Source organism: Euprymna scolopes, chromosome 45 (genome assembly GCF_053919585.1).
Source record: "Euprymna scolopes isolate OS-2025 chromosome 45, ASM5391958v1, whole genome shotgun sequence".
Lineage (NCBI taxonomy): Eukaryota > Metazoa > Mollusca > Cephalopoda > Sepiida > Sepiolidae > Euprymna > Euprymna scolopes.
In genome coordinates, this window is record NC_136526.1 from 2,362,927 (window position 1) to 2,387,002 (window position 24,076).

The 24,076-nt window shown below is 36.7% G+C and overlaps 2 protein-coding genes across 4 annotated transcripts in view; one reads left to right on the top strand and one right to left on the bottom strand.

Annotated features, from left to right (window-relative positions):
* The window catches only part of LOC145269129 (uncharacterized), a 127,482-nt gene extending 108,619 nt beyond the window's left edge, over positions 1-18,863 (bottom strand). The window contains exon 1 of one of the 2 annotated variants that reach the window (XM_080124731.1): positions 18,735-18,863. The gene's annotated coding sequence lies outside the window, so the exon portion shown is untranslated. Of the gene's footprint in view, positions 1-8,907; positions 9,042-18,734 lie in introns of those variants that run through there. The other variant, XM_080124730.1, reaches the window with a different exon arrangement.
* Positions 18,864-19,053: 190 nt separating this feature from the next.
* The window catches only part of LOC145269130 (uncharacterized), a 267,872-nt gene continuing 262,849 nt past the window's right edge, over positions 19,054-24,076 (top strand). Inside the window, exon 1 of one of the 2 annotated variants that reach the window (XM_080124733.1) lies at positions 19,054-19,101. The gene's annotated coding sequence lies outside the window, so the exon portion shown is untranslated. Of the gene's footprint in view, positions 19,102-23,887 lie in introns of those variants that run through there. The other variant, XM_080124734.1, reaches the window with a different exon arrangement.

The window sequence follows — 24,076 nt, forward strand, 5'->3', positions numbered from 1 at the left end:
AATCCAATCTTGCTTTAATTCAAAAATGGTTTTATATTTTCTTACGCAAACTTTTAAATAAATGTTTTTATAATTATATATCGATGCATTTTTTCAAATATTTTTGCATTTGAAGAAGAAAAAAAAAAAAAAAAAAAATCCAATCTTGCTTTAATTCAAAAATGGTTTTATATTTTCTTACGCAAACTTTTAAATAAATGTTTTTATAATTATATATCGATGCATTTTTTCAAATATTTTTGCATTTGAAGAAAAAAAAAAAAAAAAAATCCAATCTTGCTTTAATTCAAAAATGGTTTTATATTTTCTTACGCAAACTTTTAAATAAATGTTTTTATAATTATATATCGATGCATTTTTTCAAATATTTTTGCATTTGAAAAAAAAAAAAAAAAAAAAATCCAATCTTGCTTTAATTCAAAAATGGTTTTATATTTTCTTACGCAAACTTTTAAATAAATGTTTTTATAATTATATATCGATGCATTTTTTCAAATATTTTTGCATTTGAAAAAAAAAAAAAAAAAATCCAATCTTGCTTTAATTCAAAAATGGTTTTATATTTTCTTATGCAAACTTTTAAATAAATGTTTTTATAATTATATATCGATGCATTTTTTCAAATATTTTTGCATTTGAAGAAAAAAAAAAAAAAAATCCAATCTTGCTTTAATTCAAAAATGGTTTTATATTTTCTTACGCAAACTTTTAAAGAAATGTTTTTATAATTATATACCCATGCATTTTTTCAAATATTTTTGCATTTGAAGAAAAAAAAAAAAAAAAAAATCCAATCTTGCTTTAATTCAAAAATGGTTTTATATTTTCTTACGCAAACTTTTAAATAAATGTTTTTATAATTATATATCGATGCATTTTTTCAAATATTTTTGCATTTGAAGAAAAAAAAAAAAAAAATCCAATCTTGCTTTAATTCAAAAATGGTTTTATATTTTCTTACGTAAACTTTTAAATAAATGTTTTTATAATTATATATCGATGCATTTTTTCAAATATTTTTGCATTTGAAGAAAAAAAAAAAAAAAAATCCAATCTTGCTTTAATTCAAAAATGGTTTTATATTTTCTTACGCAAACTTTTAAATAAATGTTTTTATAATTATAGATCGATGCATTTTTTCAAATATTTTTGCATTTGAAGAAAAAAAAAAAAAAAAAATCCAATCTTGCTTTAATTCAAAAATGGTTTTATATTTTCTTACGCAAACTTTTAAATAAATGTTTTTATAATTATATATCGATGCATTTTTTCAAATATTTTTGCATTTGAAGAAAAAAAAAAAAAAAATCCAATCTTGCTTTAATTCAAAAATGGTTTTATATTTTCTTACGTAAACTTTTAAATAAATGTTTTTATAATTATATATCGATGCATTTTTTCAAATATTTTTGCATTTGAAGAAAAAAAAAAAAAAAAATCCAATCTTGCTTTAATTCAAAAATGGTTTTATATTTTCTTACGCAAACTTTTAAATAAATGTTTTTATAATTATATATCGATGCATTTTTTCAAATATTTTTGCATTTGAAGAAAAAAAAAAAATCAAAAAAAAAAAAATCAAAAAAAAAAAAAAATAAAAAAAAAAAATAAAAAAAAAAAAAATAAAAAAAAAAAAAATAAAAAAAAAAAAAAAAAAAAAAAAAAAAAAATAAAAAAAAAAAAAAAATAAAAAAAAAAAAAAAAATAAAAAAAAAAAAATAAAAAAAAAAAGAATTAAAAAAAAAAAAATCTTGTTGATTACTTATTTAACGTGTTATTTGACCAAGAAGAAATTGGACTTATCATCTAACAATGCCGCCGTTCGAATGAATAAATGCCTTCTTATTGTCGTTATTATTATTATTGTTATTATTATTATTATTATCATTATTGTTGTTATTATTACTATTATAATAATAATCAAGTTGACAAATAAATGCTCTTGCGGATTTTAACTTTTAAATCCAGATGAACACATCTCAGCTTTAGTCTGCTGTCAACTCATGTGGATTGAATGTGAAACATTTTGATAGGATCGACTTTTTTTTTTTTTTTTTTTTTTTACATAGGAGTCACCACTTATCAAGGCCCGGAGGCAAATCAAGGATAAGGGTTATAGAGTGTACAGTAGTCAATGCAATAATATTATAGTAATCGTTAGTAGTCGAAATTTGGTAAATTGGATTACTTAAGGGGGTGGTTCATCAAGAATTTGTTAAAGTTGGACTTGAAGACATTCAAGTTGTAGTCAGGTGGGAATCAGGCAGACGGAACAGAGTTCCACAGGCGTGGAGTTCTAAGAAAGAAGCTTTGTTCATGGAATCTACGTTTTTATTCAGGCACAGATAAAGAGTGGGGAAAATTATTGACACTGGTTTCTGCTAGACGGGTGTTTTTCGTAAAAGATTGGCAAGGGGGGGGGACCAGAGATTGAAGCTCAGACGAGCACTTGCGATGGAAATAACGATAAAACAAAAACAGGCTCGCAACGCCTCTTCTGTGAGAGAGAGGTTGCAGGGAAGAGAAAAGGGCATCCCCTACTAAGCCATGATGTCTATTTTGTACTCTGTCAAGGCAGGATAGGCTGCTTCTAGCAGCTCCTGTCCAGATAAGGCAACACTACTCTATTCTTGAACGTGCTTGGCTTTTATATAGTTAGAGAATTGCATGAGCAGTGAGATATCTACTTATGTGGTAGAAGGATCCACCATTTTTCCAACGAAATTGGCAACAGATTTGATGTACGTGTTCCATTTCATATCAGAAGTAAAGGTCAAGCCCAGAAGCTTGTCAAAATATGGGGCCTCCCAAAGACAAGCACCATCCATTTGAATTGATGCCAGACGGGGATCAGAATATTGATGTAAAAACTAGGTTGGTCGTTTTTGTTTTATGGCATATCAACCCTTTTTTTTTAGGTTATTTAATGCCGAATCCAGTTATTTTGAAGAACATTTTTTTAATAGAGTATATTTGTTGTTTTCAAGTCGGTTTCTATTTAAAGATATAGTTTAAGGTCATATCCAGGATCATAAAGACTACGAGATCATTATTAAAAAACAAAAAAAAACAAACAAAAAAAAAAAAACTACTGTTTATTATATAAGAGTATTTTATATATAACTAGTAGGGCTTCCCAGTGTTGCCCGTACGTGTGGAAGTGTGTGTCAGAAATTTCGTGAAAAATAGTGAATAATTCCACCCCGTCTTTCCAAGCTTATAACTCCTCAAAAAATGTCATTCAAGCACTAATTTTGTTTTTCAATTAAAAGGAGCAAGGATCAAGGTTTCATTAACCCCCCCCCCCCACCTAAAAAAACAAAAACAAACAACGTGTTTTTTTTTAAAAAAGGTTTTAAACTTCGGACTTTACAGGTAAATTTCTAAAAAACACTACTTTTTTTTTTTTTTTAAATTTGAATATATTATTTATTGACCTTTTATCTTCAATTTGTGATATAAAAACTTTGGTGAGTAAATTGATTATTTACTTTTTAATAGACACTTGAAAATGGGGGGGTGTGAATTAAAAAAAAAAAACGTTTGTCTAAAATATTATATTCGGTTTATTGGAAAGAGCATAAAATTTCACATTGACCCTGAAAATATCGTAAAAATAGAATCAATAGAAAAATTTTGATAGATTTTTAAAGTTTAAAAATTGAAAAATATTGAGTTCATAAAATTCATTACTGTTTTTTAAAAAATAAAAAAAAATATTTCTATTACTTTTAAAACAACTTTAAAAGTTTATTTTGGAAGTATAATCCATAAAGAAAATAAACAACCCACCTTTAAAAGAGAAATTACGAGTTTTTTATATTTTATTCGCAGTTTCGTGTTAGGGGTGTCAAAAATTCCTACAAAAATTCTGATACACCTAGTGGAAGTGTAGTAAGGAACCCGTGGAGGGGATGGGGGTAAAGAGAGGTGTTAAAAAAAAAAAAAAAAAGGTGGGATAGTAGCAGAGTATTCTGAATTTGGTGTCTGTTTTAATGTTTCTGTTGGTCATGATGACAATCTCTTGAAGGTGACTTTGGCTGCAGCTATGCAACTTCGTATTTCAGTCGTGCACCTTCCATCAGATGCGATCCATTGAGTATTCTTGGACACTTGCTTTCCCACGAGGGCAGAGTTAGACACAAGGTCGTTTTTAATATGGGGGAAACCAGCTCCCCAAAAGGGGCACTCTGGTTAGTAACAAAAAAAAAAAAAATATATCAGCCATGAAGCCACTAAGCGAGACAAAAAAGTGCAGCATCAGAACAAATACTACACTCTGATCCTGACCCGAAGACCCAGAATCCTTTTAACACCCTCCCCATGTTAAGAATGGCTTTCAAAATAACATTATTTCAGCACGGTACCAAAAACGGACAAGTACTTTTTTTTTAATCTTAAAGTGGTACAGTTTAATGAAGACATTAAAAAAATGAAAATATCAAAAAAGGTTATATTGTATATATCCGTCATGGAATGAAGTTCTCTGGAAAAAAACTTTTTTTTTTTTACAGTGAAAAAAAAAAAAAAAAAAAAAAAAAAAAATTGTTATGATACTGAGAAAAAAAAAAGTTTCGATTTTTAGGAAGAAACGCTAGTACTAAAATTGAGTGAATTTTTTTTCCCCCCGGAGATCTTCAGTCCAAAACGGATACGTACAATATAACCTTTTTTCGATATTTTCATTTTTGATGTCGTGATTAAACTGTACAAGTACCCTTAAAATCTGTAATCGAGGAAATTAAACGGAAAAAAAAAAGTTTTAAAAACTGAAAATTGTAGAATTTAGAGGGAGGTGGGAGGGATCTCGTAGACGTCCGCCTCCTGTTGTTTTAACTGGTCGCCATTCTTAACATGAGGAGGGGGGTTGATTTGTTTTGTTTTGACAATACGTCAAGTGTTTTTTTTGTAACAGAAATGGCGGCCACTTTAAATTATTAGATAAAACATGGGAAAATGAAAGTCTTAAAATAAAAATTAATTGCCGCCGACAAAATTAACTGTGACATTGTCACATTCATTCACATCGTACGCAAACACCGGTACTAAACTTGAGCATTTAACGAACCATACGTAACTCAGCATTTGCTCGGCTTTGTCCGGCGCATGACGTCAACAGCTCGGGTTTTGCTGCTGTCTGACGAAACATGGTCATCAGCCAATCAAAACGCTGCGCGCTTAGTTTCAACTCGACGCGCATGCGCCGAGCAGCAGACGAGAATTTCGATAAATGAACGGTAGGTTTTTGCTTTTTATTTATTTATATTTTTGGATGTTTCTACATTTCATTTTACAGTTATATTGTAGGTATTTTTTTTTTTGTTTTTTTATCGGCAAACGCTCGGTTTTATCCGGCTGTTGACATCATACGCTGGACAAAGCCGAGCAAACGCCGAGTTACGTCTGGTTCGTTAAATGCACAAGTACCCAAACAAAACACCTTTAAAAAAAAAAAAAAAAATTTTTTTTTTTTTTTTTTTTTTTTTTTTACAAGTAAATCTTCATTTGAACCTCCATGTCACAATGGCCGCCATTCTTAACATCGGGAAGGTGTTTTCTAACTATTCTGTACTTTCACCTAACAATTTATTACGGGTTTGTATTACAATCCACAGAGGTACAAAAAAAATTTTTTTTTTTAAACATCTATATATATATATATATATATATATATATATATATAACAAATAAATGTTATCAAAGGCAAGAGAAGTTACTTTTCTACCTAACTGGACATGTTTTTAAGGTCAATGTTCACCGTTGGCGTTACGCAAATTCTAGTAGTTTTATTTGGCCATCATCTTTGCTGTTTTAATGAGCATACACGCGCACGCTACATTGAGCACTGAGCAGATGATCTGTGTAGTTAACTCAACGCAATTCCGAAAGCTGTTCTTAACATGGGGAGGGGTGTTTATTCCGAAAGCCGTTCTTAACATGGTAAAGTGAGGGATGTTTATTCCGAAAGCCGTTCTTAACATGGTAAAGTGAGGAATGTTTATTCCGAAAGCCGTTCTTAACATGGTAAAGTGAGGAATGTTTATTCCGAAAGCCGTTCTTAACATGGTAAAGTGAGGGATGTTTATTCCGAAAGCCGTTCTTAACATGGTAAAGTGAGGGATGTTTATTCCGAAAGCCGTTCTTAACATGGTAAAGTGAGGGATGTTTATTCCGAAAGCCGTTCTTAACATGGTAAAGAGAGGGATGTTTATTCCGAAAGCCGTTCTTAACATGGTAAAGAGAGGGATGTTTATTCCGAAAGCCGTTCTTAACATGGTAAAGTGAGGGATGTTTATTCCGAAAGCCGTTCTTAACATGGTAAAGTGAGGAATGTTTATTCCGAAAGCCGTTCTTAACATGGTAAAGTGAGGAATGTTTATTCCGAAAGCCGTTCTTAACATGGTAAAGTGAGGAATGTTTATTCCGAAAGCCGTTCTTAACATGGTAAAGAGAGGGATGTTTATTCCGAAAGAAATGACGTTTAATAAACGTTTGCATATCATAGACTTAACTACACACATCGAATGCTCATTAACCCATTTCATTAAACAACAGAGATGGTGGTCAATTCAAACTACTAAGAATTGCGATGCATAATACAGAAATTTATATCTCGAAAACTATTTGTCTGTACTAATTTTCCTAGAGATATTCATGTTCAGCATAGTCGAAAACCGTTAAAAGTTGTCGATAACGCCGTAACGCTGAATTTTGACTGTTTTGAGTGTTTTTTTTTTTGGGGGGGGGTTGTATTACTGTACACATAGATTCGAAAAAGTCATCAAAGGCAAGATAAGTTACTTTTCTACCAAACTGAATACATTTTTCGTGTTTTTATTCAATGTAACATGTTTATTCAGCTCGAAAACCATACAGTGTTTACCGATGTATTGGAACATTCAAGATGGCGTCTGATTCTCTCTTTAACACGGTAAGTTTGGGAAAAGGTGTTATAAATAAAAAACCGGTTAAAATACTGTTAAAAACTCGCTCAATATATGTTACCGTGACATAGGTTGACATATATTCGGCGGGTTTTTAATAGTATTTTGTATAGTTTTTTTTATTGGTATTATTATACAAACACCGTGACAGCGTTAGGGTTAGGGTTAGGGTTAGGGTTAATTCGCTGTCACGGTGTTTGTATAGTTTTACCTTTTTATTTATAACACCTTTTCCCAAACTTACCGTGTTAAAGAGGGTGTGAGAGACGCCATCTTGAATTTTCCAATACATCGATAAACACTGTATGTTTTTCGAGCTGAATAAACATGCTACACTGAATAAAAACACTAGAAAATTATCCAGTTAGGTAGAAAAGTAACTTATCTTGCCTTTGATAACATTTATTTGTTATATATTTGTTTTTTGATAATTTTTTCGAATCTATGTGTACAGACAAACCCCATTTATTTGTTATATATTTGTTTTTTGGCAACTTTTTCGTATCTGTAGATTTGTAAATTAAATTGTTAAGGTGGAAACACAGAATAGTTACAAAACATCTCCCTATGTTAAGAATGGCTTTCAAAATAACGTTATTTCAGCACGGCACTAAAAATGCACAATGCACAAGTCCCGAAAATACTATTTAAAAAGTAAATGCGGTAACAGATGCAGTGCACAAGCACAGTTTTTATTTTTTTGTTTTTTTTTTTACTGAAAAAGAATAAACAAAACAAAATCGAAAGTTAGAAAGGACTTGTCCTGCCTTGATAGAGTTCAAAATAGACTTCGTAGCCTCGTCGGAGATGTCCTTTATTCTTCCTTGCAACCTCTATCTCACAGAAGAGATGTTGCGAGTTTGTCTCTGATGTATCGTTATTTTCATGGAAAGTGTTCAACTGAGCTTCAATCTTTGGTCCCCCCTCGCCAAACTTTCACAAGAAACACTCGTCTAGCTGTAAACACTATCAATAATTTCCCCCACTCTTTATCTGTGCCTAAACCTAAACATAGATTCCATGAACAAAGCCTCTTTCTTAGAACTGCACGCCTGTGGAATTGTCTTCCGTTTTCCTGCTTTCCGGCTGACTACAATATGGTTGTGTTCAAGTCTAAAGTAAATAAGTTCTTGATGAGCCGTTCCATATGAGTTATTAAATTTACCAAATTTTCATTACTAATGATTACTATATTGACCAATTTCTACTGTACACTCTTTAACCCTTATCCTTGAGTGGCCTCTGGGCCTTGATAATGTGGTGATTCCTTTGTAAAAAAAAAAAAAAAAAAAAAAAAAAAAAAAAAACATAAATAAGTCAACGGTTTTAGGTAAAAAAAAAAAAAAAAAAAAAAACGTACAAAACGTCAAAAAATGTACTTATGCACTTATTGATCCGTGCTGAAATAATAACGTTATTATTTAAAAAGCCATTCTTAACGTGGGGAGGGGGGGGATGTTTTATACCTATTCTGTACTTTAACATTACAATTGAATAATAAAAAAAAAAACACATCATAAAACTTTAATTAAACGTGGAAATACTATTAAGAAAAAAAAAAAAAAAAAAATAGCGCGGATCAGTAAAGTGCACTAGCACACACACACAAAATGGCTACAAGAAATAAAATTGATAGCTCTTAAAAATAGTAGTTCCTATTCATTTGATTTGCCTATCCACGAGGGCAGAGTTGGACACAAGGTCGGTTTTTAATGGGGAGAAAATCAAGCTCATAAAAAGGGGGGGGGGCACTCTGGATAGTAACAAAAATTAAAATTGTCTCAGTCATGAAGGATTTCTCCTCCACTGACCAAGGGCTGAAAAAAAGTGAAGTGTAAGTAGCACCAGAACAGATACTACACTGTGATCATCCTGTCTCTTAAATAGTAGTTGTTGATTTTTAAAAACCTTAAGAAAACTATTTGTTAAAAAGTAAACAACGAATTTTTTTTTTTTTACTTACCTTTTTTTTTCTTTTTCTTTAGAAAAAATAAATATTGCAGTTTTAATTCATAAAAACCACACGGAAGAAGGTTTATAGTTTCGTTTTTAAATAAACCGCCTTTCTCAATTCGAACTTGGAATAAAAACTTCCTGTTACGTCACTTCCACTTCCGGTCGGGGTGTGTGCGCGCGTGCGTGGGGTAGGATTATTAAAAAAAAAAAAATGAACTTCCGATTGTCTTTTCATTTTTTTTTTCATTTTCCGTTTTCCTTCAAATAAATACTTCTTTAAATGTTTATTTTGAAACAAAAATTTGTCATTCGAGTTACTACCAATATTTTTATTTAAAAAAAAAAGAAACAACAAAAAAACAACAGAAGGCATTCCGGCATATTTCCCCCCCGAGACATCTCTCTGTTGCATTACTTCCCCTGTTTTCTAGACGGTGATAGATGATTTGGTGTCCCCGACGAAATATCTTCTAACAAATATTTTGGCGCTTCTACAGAATTGGGACGAGATTTTGTAGTCGATAAATGAAGTTTCCACATAAAAAAAAACAATGGTTTCAACTGATTTTTTGGTACTTGTATAGTTTAGTCAAGACATTAAAAAAATGAAAATACCGAAAAAAGTTAAAATTATATGTATCGTTATAGAACGAAGTTCTCCGAAAAAAATTTCACTTAATTTCATCAAGTAGTTTTTTTTTTTTTTTTTTTTTTTTTCGCCGGAAAAACACGTTTTTATGAGAGCGCGTTGAAGGCGGCCATGTTGAATTAAAAAAAAAAAAAATTGTTTGAATTTTAGAAATGACAAAGGGAGATAACTCCAGTTAAAGCGCTGACACCTCTTCCCATCTTTAATACTAGCTTTTCTTCATAAAAATCGAACATTTTGCTCGGTATCATAACAAATTGTTTTTTCGCTGTAAAAAAAAACAAAAAAAAAACTACTTGATGACATTAAGTGAAATTTTTTTTCGGAGAACTTTGTTCCATGACGAATACATACACTATAACCTTTTTTCGATATTTTCATTTTTTTAATGTCTTGATTAAACTGTACAAGTACCGACTTTTTTTATCAATTCTAATAAGTTACAATGGTAGCTTCCAAATTATGCATTTGAAATTGCCTGAATAATAATAAATTATTAAAAACAGCAACAGCTTTAATCGTGTTACCAAGTGAGAAATTGTCACTATCTTGCTTAAATCAAAACGGAAAATTACCTCCGTTTTGAATTCTCCTATGTTCTACGATTGTTTTCATCCAATTCTATTTATTATTATCTTTAGTAAATAATTTTTTACCTTATCGATTTTCATAATTTTTGGATATAATCATCTTAAAAACACGAGGAATACGTAGATACCAGTGCTTTAATGTGAAATTCAATATTACGATTTCCGAAAATTTCGTCCCAATAGTGTAGAAGCGCTGATATTTTAACTGAAGAAATTTATCACATTATTAGACGAATTATTATTATTATTAGTAGTAGTAGTAGTAGTAGTGGTAGTAGTAGTAGTAGTAGTTTAGCATAAGAATGATATTTTTCTGTAAAAAAATATTTATTTTTAAAAATGTTTCACATAAAAAATAAAGTTAACAATTACAATAAATAAATAGTACACATTTTTTAATATAAAAATAAGAATTGTTCACATTGCTCCAGTTATTTTCATATAAAATGTTAATAAAGAATAAAAAAAAATAATCTTATTAATATTGCTGTGTTCGTTACAACTCTACTTTCAACCGAGTCGTTGTTTGTTTCGTTCACCACACTCTTTTCATCTACCTCTTCTTTTACACACGTCCGTTCGTTTTCGTGACTCAAAATCGTCTCTCTTCCCGCTTTTCTCTCCTCGTTATTTCTGGAATCAGGGTACGAGATTTTCCGAGATTCTCCGAGATTCCACGAGACTTTTTTCCACATAAACGCATGCGGGCGCCATCTTGATTCGTAGTTTGTGCTCTGCAGGCACAAACGCGCAGTCTCTTTAACGCTAAGCCACTTTCTCCACACTACCCCCTGATCTCATGATCACAGAGACGACAAGGGGGTGGTGATCGCCGCCGTCGGGTGCTTCTACGAAGGTGGACAGTGCTGCTCTCGTCTTTGCGTGCGCTCTCATCCACTGCCTGATGGTCGGGGAAGGCTTCATCTCCGTGGAGAGTACTGATGTCAGAGTCACTGCTTGATAGGGATGGTGCAAACCAAAGCGATGGCCCACTCGTCTCAGAGTCAGAATCACTCTCATCGTCCACTGGAGGTGGTACATGTGTCACCGGCCGTAGGTCCCTAACGTGATGGGGTACGCCATCAACCTGGACACACTGCTGACTCACCACATCGGTCACTGTGCCTCGTTTATACTTGTCAGTACATCGGTTTCCTGGCGGCTTCACCCAGACAGCATCCCCTTTGGCATATCGATTCCGTTCTATCTCAGTGGCCACAGTTGTATCGGGGTGGATTCCTTTTTCTCAGACACGGTACTGATAGATTGCGTTTGCAGGCGCCGTTCCTGGAGAGACGCCATCCTTTGGCATGAGATTATACACAGCTTCTGCGATGGTGCACTGCTTCCTGGCTGCAATTGTTTTGATGCTGCGATGGCTTCTCTCAGCTATACCATTGCCAGAAGGCACATAAGCGCATCTAAGCCGCAGCCGCACACCCCATTCTTGTAAGAACTGCCTCATCTGATGGCTGCAAAAGGCTGGGTTGTTGTCCGTCAGCACTTCATTGGGCGCACCTCTTTCACAGAACACGGATGACAGCTGGCGAATAATGTTGCAAGAGTCCTGGCACCCGAGGAGTCTCCAGACTGTGAAACGTGTAGGCCCACAATCAATGAGGGTAAGGAAGTGATTGCCACCGTAGTGTGTGATGTCCATGCCCACTCTCTGCCACTTACCACTCACTCCTAACTCCCCTTTCTTCCATCGTGCTGGAGCTGGGTCGATGGATTGGCAGGCCTCGCAACTTTCCACCACTCTTCGGATATCTTTTTTTCCTACTCCTGGATCAATCATCTTGACAAAGTACAATGTCCGCTTGATGCCAGGATGTCCACACTGTCGATGAATGTCCATGATGCGCGCTGCATCCACATTACACACAACTGCTGCACATGTGTTTTGCAGATTATCAGCATCTCTCTGAGCACCAGCCAGAAGCCATCGTTGAGGGACTCTTGTCAAAGCATCTGCTCTGTTGAGCGCAGACCTGATCAACACTACGTCCACAGCCAGGTTGTACTCTGTGATGGTGTCAACCAAGGTGGCAAGCCGTCTTCGAATTAACATCTCACTCGATGCTCGTGTCGTCAGCCGTGCTCTTCCACTTAATGCATCGGTTATCCACCGATGAGTGCATGCGGAGTCAGTCATGATATGGAGAACCTTGGCGTGCCATTGAAGCGCTAAGTTAACGCCCTTCAATGTGGCATCAAGTTCGGCCAGGTTTATGTGCCTCGAATCATTCTCTGGCCGAAGCCAACAGGCATCTTCAATAATGGAATCATTAACTGCAAGGGCAACTCCAAGGGCCAGTAAACTAGCATCCACCCAGACTGTGAACTCATTCCCGCTGACGCACCACTTTCCCTGAATGGGGTCATCACTGGTCACTCTGGACACAGTTTCTGTCAACATGCTCCTTAGGGTGACATCGTGTACTGCATCGTCCCATCGCGACAACACGGCTGTTGCATGTCTCTTTATGGCTGCCATGGCCACCCTGAGCCAACCGCACACAGGGAAATGGCCTACCATTTTTCCACAAAGCGAAAACACTGTTCGTCGAGTGATGTCTGCTGGGACCTTGGGAACGTGACTTCCTCTTCTCCAGCAAAGTCCCTCCTTGCTATTGCGCACGTGCAGGCCGAGAACTTTTGCTCCATCGCACAGACGCTCTGGTTCCTTACATGTCAGTCCAAAGCTTTCAAAGTGCGTTCTAACCGATTGTGCTGACATAAGGTTCTCATTGACGAATATATCATCGATATATGAGGATGTTGCCTGTTGCACTGCCTCATCTTGCTGCCGGATAGCATGCATGATTGCTGTCATAATGCCTGGGACCACATTTAGACCGAACCCTAGCTTGGTTAGACAATATCGGGTTCCTCTAATTTCCACAGTCTAAAATGGCTACAATTTCTTCTCAATGCGTATTTGCAGATAGGCCCTGCATAGGTCCAGAGTTGCCACGTTCGATCCCTGCTGTCGCCACTCCCTTAATTTGAGTGCACACACGTCAGCCCTTGCTGTATATGGGTCGACATGCTCATTGAGCTCACGGTAGTCTAGGACGGGGCGGACCTTTTGTTTGGTCTCTTGTACGACGGCCATCAAGGGAATCAGCCCTCGCGGGGGGCCAAGCTCATCCTCTGGGTATGGAAGAAGCCAGCCATTGTCGATCCACGTTTGCAGTTCTTCTTCATACTGTTCCCTTAGCCACATGGGTGGGGGATATTCCGATAACCGGTTTCGCAAGGATATTGGTGGCTGATCGTTTGACCACTTCCAAGACGACGTCCATGCATTGGTGTTTCTATCATACTCTGCATGAAAGTCAGGCTCGTCGAGAGTTATGGCAGCACAAACATGTTCCTCACATCGGGAGAACTGTACCTTGCCGGTTCTGTCCACGGTAATTTCACCCAGTTGTGTAATCAAGTCCATACCCAAGAGAAGGTCGTACCCGAGAAGCTCTCCCTCCATCACCAGGGCTCGCATGGCTACTGCAGGCCCGTCGTTGATGCTTGCGCGGATAATGCTCACCCCACAAGAGGCTAGTGAACCCCCGCCTACAGTTAGTACCGGAATTCTCTCTGCTTTCCAAGTGGCACAGCATATCTTGCTTACGAGAGTCTGGGTGCACCCAGTGTCCACAAGCGCGAGGCGCTCGCTTCCATTAATGTGTATGCTTACAGTGGGTAGCGCCCTGCTCAATGACGATCTGGGGAGAAGACTGGCGCTGTAGCTTCTTCCCCTTGCCCGTTTCCCGGACAGGTGTGGGCCAGGTGTCCACGTTTTTTGCACTTGTAGCACTGTGGCCCGTCAAGTTTCCGAGTTGGTTGACGTGACGAAAGACAATCACGGGCCAAATGGTTGGGTTCTCCACACTTATAGCAGGTTGTAGCTGCGCCCAGGTCCTGCAATCCAACCTGTGATGGTTGTACAGCTGCCACTTGGTCTATAGTGTTAGGGCTTTTCTTTAGTATTGCTCGTGCCCGCGCCAATACTTCCGATATGTCCATCTCGTCCACTTGGGATGAGGCACGGAGCAGATCTTCCACACTCTTAGGTAATCCTGCAACAAAGGCGCACACCAAGCCTTTGTCTGACATCCCTCCAAAAAGGACCAATAGCTTTTTTAGCTCAGCCAGATACACATCCACCGTTTCCCCGGGATGTAATTTTCGGGCCATGAATTCCTTCCATGCAGTAATTGGATCTAATGCAAATGCTGTAAAAAGGGCGCGCTTGATGCAGGCAAAATCTGTTTTTTTCTCATCAGCCAACTGCTGGTATACTGCATATGCTCCCCCAGTGAGGCGCATTGGGACCACGCATTCTATACGCTTCACCCCACTGAGCTGACATACTAATTCTGCTTTTTCCACCCATTCCTGCACTGAGTGATCAGTGCTACTGCCATCAAACAGGGGAATTAGCTTGGGGTCAAATCCTGACGTCATGCCGGAATAGCTTGTGTTCGTTACAACTCTACTTTCAACCGAGTCGTTGTTTGTTTCGTTCACCACACTCTTTTCTTCTACCTCTTCTTTTACACACGTCCGTTCGTTTTCGTGACTCAAAATCGTCTCTCTTCCCGCTTTTCTCTCCTCGTTATTTCTGGAATCAGGGTACGAGATTTTCCGAGATTCTCCGAGATTCCACGAGACTTTTTTCCACATAAACGCATGCGGGCGCCATCTTGATTCGTAGTTTGTGCTCTGCAGGCACAAACGCGCAGTCTCTTTAACGCTAAGCCACTTTCTCCACAATTGCATATATATTATAATACATAATACCGGTTGGAAGATTTTCCTTCAGGGATGCCGAATGATCTGTCACCGTCTAGAAAACAGGGGAGGTAATGCAACAAGGAAATGTCTTAAGGGACTGGATTTATTTGCTACCCCACTGACCAAATTAGGCACAAGGCCGTTTTTTTAATGTGAAGAGAGGGGGAGGGGGAAAGGAAAAGGGGACCAGCTCCCGAGAGGTGGGAAATGGGAGCTGGATAGTGAAGTCAATTTGGTATATAGGGTTGCCCCTACATGGACCAAAAAATTGGCACAAAGACAATGGTCTTTGATTGCAGCATCTGCCAGAACAGATACTACACTTTGAGGTATTTATTTGCTCCCCCACTGAGCAAATTAGGCACAAGGCCGATTTTTAAAGTGAGGAATGAAGGGGAAATGGGGACCAACTCCCCGCGGAGTAGGGAAGCTGGATAGTGACAATTGGTATGAAAGGTCGCCCCTACATTGACCAAGGTCTTATATGTGGGGTCGCCCCCACATATTGTCTTTGCTTGCAGTATCTGCTGGAACAGATGGTATTTATTTGCTCCCCCACTGAGCAAATTAGGCACAAGGCCAATTTTTAATGTGAGGAGTGAAGGGGAAATGGGGACCAGCTCCCCGGGGAGTAGGGGAGCTGGATAATGACAATTGGTATGAAGGGTTGCCCCTGCATTGACCAAGGTCTTATCTGTGGGGTCGTCCCCACATATGGTCTTTGCTTGCAGTATCTGCTGGAACAGATACTACACTTTGTTTATATATTTTATTGCTTTTAAAATTTTGTAAATACAATTAAGTAAAAAAACAAAAGATTTTCAAACAACAAAATTAGGCACAAGGCCCTACAAGAAATTGGGGAGGGGAAGGGTTCAGGGTCTTTGTGACTAAAGTGATTAAAAAGTAATAAATGTAGACTTTGGAGTCTTACTCTTGACTGGCAACATTTACCAAAACACCTCATTCACTCTATGGATCTTAATCTAACTAATTAATCCCCAGCGTTTAAGAATCAAAAACATATGTACAATTTATAGACAGTTGTCTGTGTGTTTGTGTATGCATTATGCATTTTTTAAATTTTTTTTTATATATATTAATTTTGTGTGTGTGTGTGTGTGTGCATGTGTGAAAAAATAAATTCAATTTCATTAGAAAATAAAAAGTTTTTGAATTAAGAGAAAGATTGTTCGTGGAGAGGGGAAAACTAATTAAAAGTGTTCATATCAAAAACAAAAAATAAATCCTACTGGGTTGTTAGTGAGACCCCCCCCCCTGTACTAATCTAGGTGACTAGACCCCCCACTGTTTTCGGGGGAACCGAAAACAAGCAGGGCGATCCCTAATGGGGATTGGGGAAAATATCTCCCGAAGGCCACAAAGGTTCCCCCACGAAAGGGAGGGGCGTACTCTGAAATGTCTTAAGGGACATGCCGGAAGGCCAACAAATTAACTGCTTTATTTATCATAAGAATTATAATACATTCTAATAGGCATATAACCCTTGCCAGGCAGGTAAAACGAAAAAATACTACAATTTCATGATTAGGCATGAAGCCCGAAGAGAATTGTGGGTGGGAGAAGGGTGTTGGGGGGCATCCACTTGGTCTATTCCCTAAAACTAGCTGCAATCACCACAATACCGCATTCACGCTATGAGCTATTTAAAATCTACCCAGATGAGATGAAAATGACATATTTACAATATTTACAATGCTAATATATATATGTAAACATATATATATTTAGTTTTTTTTTGTATATGAAAAACTGAAATTGTGATGTGTATGAAATATGAAAGAATGGGAATGAAAGCCTTAAAAACACCCCAAAATAAAGAAAAATAATAATAAAAATAAAGAAACCAAATAAAATGCTAATGATGATGTGTTAGCGGGAACCCTCCCCTCCTAATCTAATTCCGAAATGCTTCCTATTTTCCGGTTCTCGACCAAAAACAAGGGAGTCATTTCCTAAGTGGGAGTGGGCAGTCTACGGACAAAACAAATGGGTGGGGTTTGCGGGGATGTTCGGTGACCTTCAAGATGTGTACCATGGGGATGGACAGGGTCAAAAAATAAATTGTTGGGTGCTGTGGTTATAGGGTAATGCCATTAAATAGGGTTTGCGGATGATATGAGAAAAACAAGGCACTCAAAATATTTCTTATGTTAAAGTTCATTACCTTCTAGCCTGGGTGTCTGGCATTGCCCGGGTGATTGGAGGTGTGTGTTGAAAAAAAAAATGTTAGTAGACAGGCAGGCTTGAACTGGTACCATGAAGGAGGAAAAGAACGTAACAAAAAAAAACGTGACGTCTTTGCCGTTGCATCAATTGTCAAACCAGAAATGGCGAAGATTTAAATTAAGGCTAGTCAATCGAAAAGAGGAAATGACTTTTGAAAATATCAGTGAAAAAAAGTGATCCCCCCCCCTGTAGAAAAGTGCCCAGTTGAGGGTGAAGGAATTAATATTTTTAGCCAATTTTTCGATATTTAACATCTGAATGGTCGAGCTTCAAAATAATACCAATCTCGTGAAAATCTGTCACCTCTGTTGAAAGTTTTAGGTAAACATGCATACATACATACACACAAACACATACATACATCACCACTTATCAAGGCCCGGAAGCCACTCAGGGATAAGGGTTATTGTAAGTACATTACGTTAGTGTGGAGATTTGATGAAGTGTTTACTTAAGGGGGCGGTTCATTAGGAATTTGTTAACGTTGGACTTGAACACATCCAAGTTGTAGTCAGGTGGGAAGCAGGTAGACGGAACAGAGTTTCACAGGCGTGCAGTTCTAAGAAAGAAGCTTTGTTCATGGAATCCACGTTTTGATTTAGGCACAGATAGAGAGTGGGGGAAATTTTTCACAGTGGATTCAGCTAGACGGGTGTTTTTCGTGAAGAATTGGCGAGGGGGGACCAGAGATTGGAGTTCAGACGAGCACCTGCCATGGAAATAACGATAGAACAATGACAGGCTCGCTACGTCTATACGTCTCTTTCATGGGAGAGAGGTTACAGGGAAGAGAAAAGGGCACCCCCACTAAGCTACGAAGGCTATTTTGTACTCTGTCAAGGCAGGATAGGCTGTTTTTAGCAGCTCTCGCCCAGATGTGGCAGCAGTACTCCATCTTTGGACGTACTTGGCTTTATGCCTCTATTCAGTCTCGAAAGATAAAGGATACCCTCTGTAAGGGCAGCCGCGCGTGTAATTGTGAGGCAAGGATTGCGCAATCCTAAACCACACCTCTCCTGAATCGGCACTGTTTGAGTCTGGTAGCAAGAAGTCCAAGACTAGAAACAATGCCGAGATAAGCAGAGAGCATATGTCATGAGAAACACTGGTCTTCGGGACATGATCAAAGTGTAGTATCTGTTCTTCAGATGCTGCACTTCAATTTTTTGTTCTCTGTCCCGTGGGGAGGCATTGTAAATAGGAACACTGGTCTAGTTGAAAACACCATCAATAATTTCCCCCACTCTTTACCTGTGCCTAAACCTAAACGTAGATTCTATGAACAAAGTTTCTTTCTTAGAACTGCACGCCTGTGAAACTGTCTTCCATTTGCCTGCTTTCCAGCTGACTATAATATGGTCGTCTTCAAGTCCAACGTAAACAAGTTCTTAAGTCAACAAATTTAGCGAATTTCCATTACTAACAATTACTATATTGTCCAATTGACTACTGTACACCCTTTAACCCTTATCCTTGAGTGGCCTCTGGGCCTTGATACGTGGTGATGCCTGTGTAAAAAACAAAACAAAAAAAAACATACAGCACCTGGAAGTCTCAAATGGTCGCTCATTTAGTACTGACCATAGGAAGAGTCACATTGGTCCGGGCAAGGAGCCCATGATGATGATGATGATGATGATGATGATGATGATGATGATAAGTACCAGGTTTTTAATGTCAACCCGAAGAGGAAAAAATCACCCCTTTGTGACGTCACACTGTTTTTGTCAACTACCACTCGCCCTTTGTGACGTCACACTGCTTATGTCAACTACCACTCGTCCTTAATGACGTCACACTGCTTTTGGCAACTTGTCCTTTATGACGTCATCCATTTTCAAGTAAATATATATGCATATTTCTTTCTTGATGACGATCTTAAAACGAATCCAGTGCCAAACAAGATAACAAGGTAAGTGTTTTGTTATACATTTTTTTTTTTTTTTACTTTGGAGTCACCACTTATCAAGGCCCAAAGGCCACTCGAGAATAATGGTTAATGAATGTAAATTGGTATTGTCGTAATCACATTAATAATGTAAATTGGGTAGAATTTGATTATTTATGGGGGACGGCTCAATAAGAACTTGTTCACATTGGATTTGAAGGCTACCATGTTGTATTCAACCGGGAAGCAGGACAACAGAACAGTGTTCCACAAGCAGGCAGTTCTGGCAAAAAAAGCTTTGTTTATGGAATCTGCATTTAGATTTAGGCACAGATAAGGAGCGAGGGGAAATCGTTTACAGTGGTTGCAGCTAGTTGAGTATCTTTTTGTGAAAGTTCAACAAGAGGGAACCACAGATTGGAGTTCAGTCGAGCACTTGCCATGAAAATAACAATAGAGAAGAGAAAAGCTTGCAACATCTCTTGTTTGGGATATAGGTTGCAGGGAATATCTATATATTAATACGATAGCGTATGTGTTCTTTTGTGTGTCACGCTTACATCCGAGTCGTTTAATTGTTATGTTCTTTTATTTCTTGTCATAAATAATTTTACCAAGAATTCTTCTGAGGTTTTGGTTTCGGTTTCGACTATAGATAATAGCACTTGAATCATCGATTTTTTTTAATAAATAATTTTATCAAGAATTCTTCATAAGTCTTGGTTTCGGTTTCGATTATGGCCAAAATATATATATATATATTCATATATTTTTTCATAAGTTTTGGTTTCGGTTTCGATTATGGCCGAAATATATATATATATTAATATATTTTTTCATAAGTTTCTATTTCGGTTTCGATTATGGCCGAAATATATATATATATATATTCATATATTTTTTTCATAAGTTTCTATTTCGGTTTCAATTCAAGCTGATGCACCCAAGTCATATGGATATATTTAAAAAATTTTTTGAAATCACAACTTAATGACATATAAAAATCAATAGAACATTAACTTTATAATAATATATACGAAATCTACAAAAATTAAAATATCATATTTAAGCGTACTTTACGACTGGCCTTTGCCGGGCGTTCGTGCTAACTTAGATAAATACTTTTGCAGTTTTAACAAAAGAGCTACAATAATATCAGAGCGTCTCCATTTACACTGAACATCTACAGAATGCCAACATCAATATATTACATATGAACCAGTATCCCTTGTGGAATTTCCACAGATCCCACTAGGTTTCGAAGCTGGATCAGTAGAGTAATCCAACAATTTTTCCAGCAATCTTGGCCACATTTGATGGATGTGTTCCATTTCAGATTAGGAGTGAAAGTCAGTCTCAGAAGCTTATCAAGACATGAGGCTTTTTTTTGTTTTTTTACATGGAGTTCACCAGTTATCAAGGCCCAATGGCCACTTAGGGATAAGGGTTATTGTGTGTACAGTAATCAAAGGGATAGTGTAGCAAGAATATTGGAGAATTGATAAGGTGTCATTACTTAGGATGTGGGGGTCGGTTCATCAGGAATTTGTTTGTGTTGGACTTGAAGACATCCAGGTTGAAGTCGGGAGGGAAACAGGCAAGCGGAACAGAGTTTCACAGGCGTGCAATTCTAAGAAAGGAGCTTTGTTCATGGTATCTACATTTTGATTTAGGCACAGATAGGGAGTGGGGAAAATTATTGACGGTGGTTTCAGCCAGACGGGTGTTTTTTGAAAAAGATTGGCAAGGGGGGACCAGAGAATTGAGCTCAGACGAGCACCTGCCATGAAAATAATGATAGAACAATGACAGGCTCGCTACGTCTCTTCTGTGGGAAAGAGGTTGCAGGGTAGAGAAAAGGGCATCCCCCACCAAGCCACAAAGTCTATTTTGTACTCTGTCAAGGCAGGATAGGCTGTTTTTAGCAGCTCCCGCCCAGATGTGGCAGCAGTACTCCATCTTTGGACGTACTTGGCTCTTATATAGATAGAGAATTGCATCATTAGTGAGATATCTTATGGAGCGGTAGAAGGATCCCACCATTTTCCCAGGGACCTTGGCCACAGACTTGATGTATGTGTTCCATTTAAGATCAGGAGTGAAGGTCAAACCCAGGAGCTTATCAAAACTTGGGGCTTCCTCAAGACAAAAGCCATTCATTTCAATTGGGGTGTGATGGGGGGGGGGGGGTCAGAGCGATTATGATGAAAGGAGAGAAGTTTGGTTTTCCATGCATTAAAATTAACCAGCCACCTTTTTCCCCATTGCACCACCTTCTCAAGATCAGAAGAGAGAGAATCAAAAAAAAAAAAAAGAAAATTGCATCAGCAGTGAGATATCTTCTGGAGCGGTAGAAGGATCCCACCATCTTTCCAGCGACCTTGGCAACAGACTTGATGTACGTGTTCCATTTCATATATATATATATATATATATATATATATATATATATATATATATATAATAAAATAAAAATTACAATTAAATTTACCAAAATAATCCAAGATGGTAAAATCTCTTCTCTATATAAATAAAATGAACTCATTTTTTCCCATCTGATTTTGACATTAATAGGATTAAAAATCAAGATATTTCATGCAAATATAATATGCACAAACGGCAGAACAATATCTGAGGTGTGTTATAGGCTTATTATTTCTCAAATTCCTCGATAATCTTAGATTTCTATACTTTTTCTGCTCAGAAGTCACGGCCAAAATCGGTTAAGATCAATGGAAGTGGTAAAATATTTTCTCTCTAATAAATTCCTCCTCCCCCTGCCACCACTTAACACCGTTTGGGGATCGTTCATAAGGAACAGTTGAGAAGAGAACACCGGTTTGGCTTCGTAGTTCTTTCATGTGAAGTTATTTAAAATCACTAAACTAAGCTGCAGTGCTCTGTGGCGTAGTGGTTAGCGTGCTGGACAATTCACATTATATTTTCACGTTCGCGCCGACCTACTGTAGTCGTTTTTTTTTTTTTTTTTTTCCTAAACAACTGGAATGGACTTTTCTTGGTGGCCGAACTGTTAACGTTGCAGATGTTTTTTTTTTTTTTCTTTTTCACTTTATTTTCCTACTTTTACTCATGACTCCGGGTTTGATCCTTCCTACTTACCTACCATAACATTTTTTAAAACTCCCCCCCCCCGTCCCGGAAACAAACACTCGGGCAACGCCGGGTACCCCCGCTAGTTAAAGTATATTATAAATATTAAAGAATTAATATTTATAAAATTATCTCAGCCAGATGTAAAAGCTCGATAAAACCAAATAGGAAATAGAGCTTATAATATGAGCAAACAGTTAATAAAATATGATTCACTTTTTTTGTTTTCAAGTAAGATCTTTGACTTATTTGTTGTTTCATCAAATACTTCTGCATGCAAAATCCGATCCCGCATTTTGCTAATTCCTACCCTCTGATGAGAAGGACAGTATTTCTTCGAAACTCCGCGGATTAAGGACTATCCATTTATCTAGTGTTTCCTTTTCAGATTAAATATGTTTTTAACTCATTTCAAAGTGTTTTCTAACATATTTTATTAACTGTTTGCTCATATATATGTATATATATATATATATATATATATATATGATAAAAAACGACATTATTTTTCCGTCAACCTAATAGCAATTAAAGCTTAGTGTAGTGTTCGGGTTAATTTAATTTAAAAACTTTTTTTTTTTTTTTAATTACATTTTCACCCCAAATTGGTGTAGGGGGCTACTATTAGGGGCAACAACTACTGGGGTACTATGTAGGGATTTGGGCAGCAAGATGTTGGTTCACGTTGCACTTGAACTTCTGCACGTCAGTACAGTTGGGGAAGCAGGGATCTGGAATGGAATTCCAAAGTCTAGCGGTTCTGGGGAAGAAACTGCTGGAGAATAATTATTGTGGGTTTGTTTTACTGTACACATAGATTCGAAAAAGTTGTCAAAAAACAAATGCATAACAAATAAATGTTATCAAAGGCAAGATAAGTTACTTTTCTACCTAACTGGATATGTTTTTAGTGTTTATATTTAATGTAACATGTTTATACAGCTCGAAAAACATACAATGTTTACCGATGTATTGGAAAATTTAAAATGGTGGCCGACTCTCTCTCTCTGAAACGGTAAGTTTGGGAAAATGAGTTATAAATAAAAAAACAGTCAAAATACTGTTAAAAACCCGCCGAATATATGTCAGCCTATGTCACCGTAACATATATTGAGCAAGTTTCTAACAGTATTTTGTCTGTTTTTTTTATTTATAACTCATTCTCCCAAACTTAACGCCCCAAAAAGAGAGTAGGCTGCCATTTAAAATTTTCCAATACATCGGTAAACATTGTATGTTTTTCGAGCTGAATAAACATGTTACATTAAATATAAACACTAAAAACATATCCAGTTAGGTAGAAAAGTAACTTATCTTGCCTTTGATAACATTTATTTGTTATGTATTTGTTTTGTGACAACTTTTTCGAATCTATGTTTACAGTAAAACAAACCGATTATTGTATGTTTAGGAATGGAGAGGGAGCAGATGGAGAAAAAAATTGCCAAAGAAAAGTACCTCTCATTAACCAAAATACTAACCCTAAGTCAGGGTTGGCAATAAAGCCCTGGTTGGTATATAAAAAAAAAAAACGAAATTAGTATCGGTAGCCAAAGATCATTCATGGGTACTTCGAGATTTCAAAATATAAAAGAAACATTTTAAATAACGTAAAAGACATGTTAAGTAAAAAAAAAAAAATAGAAATAAAAAAATGAAGAAATTGGTGCATTGAGGTGCAATAGCTAGCACCCACCCCACAATATTTAGGCATTAAGAAGGGAGGTAACTGCTTATGTCAAAGGGAGGTAATTAAGACAAGCGCAAAAAGCACGTCCGGTTTAATTTTAGCGTTTTTTTTTTTTTGAACATACTTTTCATATCGCTCTCCGCAAAACCACAACAAAAATTCGCTAAACAACAAAAACAACAAATGCCTTAAATGCAT